Raw genomic sequence first — 7,766 nt, 5'->3', positions numbered from 1 at the left:
TAATTATTCTTAATATTTATGAATATATGCCTAAACTGGTCTTCCACTGCTTTCAGATCTTATCTATTGTTATTATCAGACATTTTTGAAGGGCATCAGTTATGGTAAATGTTCTTTTCATTTGCCTTCAGATAACCTTGTTGTCTGAAAGGACAGGCTGTGCTCAGGTTCTGTTAGGGAAGTGGATTGCTTTTCCAGACTTAAGAAACTGGGGTCTCTTGCCTTCCTAATTTACTCTTGAGTTGCTCTCAGCAGAGACAAGGAAATACAGACTGTCAACATTGTGAACTTCTCTGTAACAGGGGCATAGATAAGGCAAGATGTTCTCTGTCAATATAGGAGTTACCTGAAGGAGACCTGTAGGATTTGCATGCTCTGAAACTCAAGTTGGTGTTATGATGGTCCACTGGAGGTTGTAAGCTATGAACCAAAGCAAAGGGAAGTAGATATGATCATGAAAGTAAATGGGTCACTCTCTTGATTTCAGAATTTGTTATTTAGAGACTATTAACCCAAAATTAGCATTAAAAATTGTTTTGGTATTTTTTTGAAATCAAAATTACTTTTTGCATCATGTTCCATATTCCTGTACATCAGAAGACATTTATTTACTGTGAGGGTGACCAAGCAGAGGCACAGGCTGCCCAGAGAGGTTGCAGAGTCTCCATTCTTGGTGATATTCAAAAGCCATCTGGACATGGTCCTGGGCAACCATGCTGGCCCTGCTTGATTAGGAGGCTTAGGCCCAGACAACCTCTGGAGGTTGCTTCCAACCTAAACCATTCTGTGATACTTCTTCTGTACCTGTATTTTCATGCCTTAGTTATGCTTTGAATTAAAAATTCATATTTAAGCGTTATCAGTTATGAAATTCCCTTGACTTCATGCACAGTCACAAGCATTGAGACCATCATCAGCAAATTTGCTGATGACACCAAGTTGGGAGGGAGTGTCGACCTGCTGGAAGGCAGGAGGGCTCTGCAGAGGGATCTGGATAGACTGGAACAATGGGCTGATTCCAATGGGATGAAGTTCAATAAGGCCAAGTGCTGGGCGCTGCACTTTGGTCACAACAACCCCCTGCAGCGCTACAGGCTGGGCACAGAGTGGCTGGAGAGCAGTCAGACAGAAAGGGACCTGGGGGTACTAATTGCCAGGAAGCTCAACATGAGCCAACAGTGTGCCCAGGTGGCCAAGAAGGCCAATGGTATCCTGTCCTGTATCAAAAACAGCGTGGTCAGCAGGACAAGGGAAGTGATCCTTCCCCTGTACTCTGCATTGGTGAGGCCACACCTGGAGTATTGTGTTCAGTTCTGGGCCCCTCAGTTCAGGAAAGACACTGAAGTGCTGGAGCGGGTCCAGAGAAGAGCAACACGACTGGTGAAGGGACTTGAACATAAGACCTATGAGGAGAGGCTGAGGGAGCTGGGGTTGTTTAGTCTAGAGAAGAGGAGGCTTAGAGGTGAGCTCATCACTCTCTATAACTACCTGAAGGGAAGTTATAGCCAGGTGGGGATTGGTCTCTTCTCCCAGGCAGTTAGCAATAGGACAAGGGGGCATGGGCTTAAACTCTGCCAGGGGAAATTTAGGCTGGATATTAGAAAGAAATTCTTTACAGAGAGAGTGGTCAGGCATTGGAATGGCCTGCCCAGGGAGGTGGTGGACTCGCCGTCCCTAGAGGTTTTTAAACTGAGATTGGACATGGCACTTAGTGGCATCTAGTAAACGGACTAGAGTTGGACCAAGGTTTGGACTCGATGATCTCTGAGGTCTTTTCCAACCCAGTCGATTCTGTGATTCTGTGATTCTGTGATTCTGTGATTCTGTGATGTTGATAGGAAAAACTTTTAATTTTCCTTGTGGCATCTCTTGGGCAATGTGGCATACCCTGGAAGATACTAAAAAGCTGAGTAATAACAGTTTTGGAAACAGATCTCAGAAACTTGGTCACTTAGGTTTAAGCATTTGATTGCAAATGCAACAGAGAATTGGAAAAATGACTACTCTAAAATGAGCCTCAAAATGATTGCTGAGTAGAGCAAAACTATGCCTGCGATTACTTGTCCATGTGTATCAGAAAATATTTATGCCAAAAGTCAGACTTTTAAAAATACTGTGAATTGGAAGGCTGTTATACTAGAAATGAGAGATTCTTAACACAGAGTGTTATATGGAGGAGAGATAGCGTAACTCACTCCATTAAGTATTCTAATTTGCAAGTTCCTGTTCTATTATAATATAACTTAGGGATTGGAGTAATAAATGGAAAGATAGTATTCCATGACACAAATAAGCTGGAAGAATGAATATCTCACATTTACTTTTACTATAACTTCTCCTCGATTTATTTCCATGTCATCATTTTTTGAGTAATTGTTAGTGTTGGTCACCCCCTAGTCCAGAGTTGATAAAATAATAAAGGTAGTATTGTTCCCAGGGGTGCTATTACTATGTCTATAGCACAGATATCATCAAAGTATTTCATCTTTTATTTCATAAATCATGGTTAAGTCTCAGAGTTTTTGGAGGGGAAGGAGAAAAGAGATGTGGGAGGGTGGTGAATGACTTAAAAATTTATCCATTTAGTATATCTGTGAAATACTTTCCTGTTCACAAGTTTTAGATATTATTGAAGGAAATATGGGCACTCGTGAAGAGTATTAGATTCTGGCTTCAGTTCTGGGTTGAGGGTTCATTTCCCAGTCACACTTATTTGACTCTGTAATAAGATTTGCTGCATCTATTGAGAAGTATAAGCAGTTTGTAAATCCTCCAGGTAATGAGAGTAAAGAATACACTTTCTGCAAATGTCTTTACACTTGCACTTGTGCTATTTTGGCATTGCGTACAAAGGAATATAGTCAGCCAAAACTGGTTTTGATCTAAGATAAGTGAGGATCCTCTGGTCAGGTTTCATTGGCTTTTACTTTTTTTACATAACCTGAAAACTATAGCATGGTATGGTACTCCATTGCTTTATATCCTTTTGGGACTAAAATGTTGCCTTAATTCTGTTTAAGCATTTTGTATACATCCAGTTTGCTCAGATATAATTGAGAAGAAAAGAAGTGAGGGTATGATTGAGAGAGAAAAAATAAAGACTGAAAAAATTTTCATCTGGAATGTGTATATATATGAGTGAGAAAGCAGGTCAGAGATGGTCTTAGAGATTTTTTGTGAAAGAAGAAATTTGAGGCATCAAGACTGATATTGAGTTATATAAACAGTCTATGTATACAAGGACTTCACTATATATTACAGAAACTCTCTTGATGGAAATAAAAGGTGAAAAATCTTAGGATCATTGTTTGTACTTAGTATTTTCAATCCAGTGACATCATTTACTAAGTACAATGTAATGATTTTTTTGGCTAACATCTTAACACACTGTAAGTCACATCACTATTTCCAGTTTCCAGCTGTAGCTCTTATCATGATGGCAATGGTCTCAAACTATGCAGGTATTGCACATACTAAAAAAAAATGGACTGTGTTGGTAGTTATTCTCTTCCATCTGAACAGACAGCAAGCTGATAGCTACCTACTCCTGCTAAATGAGTAAGTTTAAAGTATTATATTCAAAATATGTTTCTTGCCCTCTGCTGCTACCAAAACATTAACCTTGTTACTCGGCATATCAAGCTGTCAACCATATGGATGCCATTCAGCCATTTTTTCTTCTCAGAATACCATTGAATGGAGCCCACACAGCCAAATGTCCATGCGTTCTGCAATTCAACGTGACTCACTAAAGACGAAAGACCACAATCTTCTCAAGTGGCATCAGGCACCTGTGTCTCTGCTTTAGTCATCTTCCTGTCAAAAAAGCAAACCACCTTTATGCACACCAATTTAAGTTCTATTTCCTGGGCTGCAAAGTTGTATAGCAATCTGCTTTACTGATGTCGTTTTGCAGCTTTAACTTGTAAGCAGTGTTAGATAAGATGGATTTTGATTTTTTAAAATTTAATTTAATTTTATTTTTTTAATAAGGGAGTATAGCAGTTTACCAAGGGGGAAGAAAAGGATGGCATTTCTCATGTGAGAGTTTCCTACTAGTAGAGAGATGTTGTTATTAAAATGGTACTACTACAGAAAAATAATGTCTCAGACAAGCAGCCATAAAAACTTACACTTATATTACACCATTAGTTTGCTGTTGCATTTCATAACAGTAATAGTTGCTGTGTGAGCCAGTGCAGGCAGGTCACAGGAACAACCAGAAGCCACAGGTATAACACAAAGAGTAAATCAAATTTTGTAACCTCTCTCACCAGGGAATTTCTGAAATAGCACTTAAGCTCCCGGGCAGAGGTGACACAAGTGGAGATGCAAGCACCGCAGAATTTAGCCCTGGTTGAAGATCGACAAACCTGTTCATTTTGGCCTGCATGTAGGGATTCATGCAGGTGTTTGCCACACTGCTTTGATCTTTGCCTGCTGAAATCTCAAGGATGTATGATAAAGTGCCTTTATGACTTTTTTTTACAGGCCTGTTATCTAAACACAGAGGTTCTACTTGTGATTTATGTGTTTTTCTACACCCTAGCTGCAGTTGCTTGAGCTAATTTACATTTCTCCTCCCTGCCATTTTTGCACTGTTCTCACACAAATGTATCATATCATTAGGTTAGTTATGTAGAAATTCCCAGGAAGGCAACAGGCTCCTGGCGACATTCATCTACTGCACTGTTTTTGAAGAGTGGGCAAATTAACCTGTGCTGTGGCCCTTTTACTTTGATTTCATGGTCCTAGCTGTCTGAAGTTTTAGACCCTGGGGGAAAAGGGAAAGAAGTAACGTCTAAAAATTAAGTATAATTTTGAATTTCCTCGTTAGATTGACATTTTCTAACAAGGCCCAGTGCAAACAAAAATACCAGCCCCAGTTTGGTATCTAATCCTGAGTCATATAGTTGATCTAAACCTGATTTGGCCATCAGCTGGCCTCTCTCATGACAATAAGAATATTTTAAACCATTCAAAATTATCACGGTTTTGCTTATCTGCCTACAGTTTGCCATGGTTACATGAAGAAGTAACTTCATGACACATGGTTGGCATTTCTTGCATTTGTTTGTTTGTTCAAGCTCCAGGAGGGCTATCAGTGATATACATCTGAGACAGGTTTGAGTTTACATCCCACTAGCCCCCAGATTGCTAATTTTAACAATATGAGTAAACTTCCCAGAGTTTCCAAATTCAACATGCTTGGGGCGTGCCAGGGTGGGGGTGGCACAAGGAGGGGAGGGCTACAAAACAGCAGATGAAGGTGGTTTCATTGCCATGGGAACCAGACCGCCCGTGGGGAAGGGAGCAGATCTGGTGAGCTGGGGAGGGGGCACAGAAGAGACATATTATTATGTCGCTGTAATTATTTTTCAAATTGTTTGTGACATGGAAATGTCACTGATGGAGACTCTAACTTGGAGAGGACTAGTGGTGACCTCGCTTTAAAGTGTGCAGCTCTGCACCTGCCAGGATTATCCTCACAAAGCTCCTGGCTGAAATATTTTTCTCAGATACAATGGTATATTAAAATTTGTGACCTTGGGGATATATGATCTTAAAACTGACAGCAGTTTCATCCATTGGGCATTTAATTGTGTGGATCCTGCCTGAAAACAAAAACAAAACCAAGCAAATGGTTTTGGTTCTCATGAAAACTAAGGTCATGTGAAAGGCTAAGCATCTTCAGCATCCACAGACATTGCTTGTGGCATCTGTGTAGCTCCAAAACCAAAATGCCCTTCTGTCCACCTTTTTTAGGACCCTTTCAGTTTCTCAAGTACTGAGATTTGGGATAGATAAGTTATAAATATGACATCTTCACAGTGCAATATCTCAGTTTTGATTCAATCAACAATGCTTTCATTGCAATGAAACGAGCAAAGATTTAACTTAAGTGATTAAGTCATCATTATTATTTATGAGTCTAATCTTAAATCAGGAAGACTAAAAATCAAATAATAGTTCTAAACTTGCCTTGTATTTGCACTGATTTAGTCACTTCTCTAAAAGTGGAGTTGTTTTCCTTGCTTTGGCAGCCATTCAAAATGTTAATTGCAAATGAGTACAAAGCTCATATTTCCTAATGGAAATGTGCTATGGAAATATTAAGAACATTTATTTAAAAAATTATTTAATACAGTGAATGCATTTGTGCTTTTTTTTTATATTTTTTTTTTTTAGCAATATATTAGATAATGGTGAATCACAGAATCACCCAAAAGAGCATTTATTAGTGTAAGAGTACTCACTTTACTTGATATAAAAAACCAACTAAAATATACAAAAACATTAGAAATTAATATCAAGTCAATAAAACTTTTAAAAGTGTTTTGAAATTGCAACTCTTTTGCTATTCTTCTACACCAAAGGAAACATTACATGTGATTGGTAAACACACATACCTGTCTCTTTTTTGGAGTTACAAGACCTTACTGCAATTTCTAGAGTAAAAAAGAAAAATTAAGTTCTGCTGAAATAATTTACCAATTAGTTCGTAATGCTGTATGAGCTGAGCATTGAAACTTCATTGAACAAATATTCTTTACACCTACAACTGGAGCTACTGCTGCCAAAATCTGAAATATCTCTTCAATAAACTTTCAGTTTGCTTAATGACTTCTCCCTGTTGGTCTTGTAGCTTGGCCTACTTATAACTTCAGCACAAACATGAACTACCTAAGACATTAAATGTTAAGTCTTGAGAAATTTAATAAGTTGTAGCAAATTTAGAGCTTAATGTACATTTTCTTGTTTTAAATTTGATTTTAAATAGTCTTGGTTTATGAGACATATAAAAGATCATACGATTTTTTAAAATGAATTTATACACCTTTTGGAATGCTGATTTATCTGGTTTTGCACTTCATTATATCCACAGATTTCCAATAGTACTGAACTGGGCCATGTATATTCTCCAAAACAGACTTTTCAGTGAATATTGTATTAATTATATCTATTTAAATACAAATAAAGTAATTGTTAATAGGGGGAAATGATTTCAAGTGTTCAGTTGGACTAATAAAACCACACGATTGCTTTCCAAGTTACATGGAAGAGCTTTTCAGCCAAGGACACAACTCAAAACTAAAGACTTGTTACAAAATTACGTGATTATACTTGGAGTTTGCTTAACTGTTTTGTATATTACTAAAGGCCATTTACTCTGACAAGAAATGTAAAATAAACCAGTAACAAACCAAAACAGGAGGTAGGTTACAGTTCCCTTTTTTTTTGACACTTTGGCAAGGTAAGGGGTGGTTTGTAGACTACTGAAATTCAAAAGGCTGGTCACACATGGAAAAGCATTTGTTAGTTAAGAAAATCCTTCATGTTTAAGTGTCTCAGTGTGTAATGAAAGTTCTTCTTAATTATATATTTTATTGTAACTAACTAGTAGTATGTGGAGTCTGTGTCATATATTCAGCATTAACTCTTCCTTTTCAAATGAACCTTTTTTTTTCCCCCTTTTCTGGTTCTATAATACAGTAAAACATTTGCTGTGAGGATACATATGTCTGTTACATATACCTTTTAAAATACAGTCCACTTCCTTGCTAGGGACAGACCTTGATGATTAAATACTGACCAGATAATATGCTTGCTTTTATAATCCCTGAAGTTTATTGCCGTCTGCACTGGACTATGACCACTTTGATCAAGGAGAAATAAATTTTTACTTACTAATTCAGATTTTTTTAAATTTACTGATTACCTGGGTTTTTTTGTTGTTGTTTTGTTTTGTTTTTTTATTTTTTTTC

The sequence above is a fragment of the Columba livia genome, chromosome 1, assembly GCF_036013475.1.
Source record: "Columba livia isolate bColLiv1 breed racing homer chromosome 1, bColLiv1.pat.W.v2, whole genome shotgun sequence".
Taxonomy (NCBI): domain Eukaryota; kingdom Metazoa; phylum Chordata; class Aves; order Columbiformes; family Columbidae; genus Columba; species Columba livia.
Note: the sequence above shows the minus strand (reverse complement) of the source record.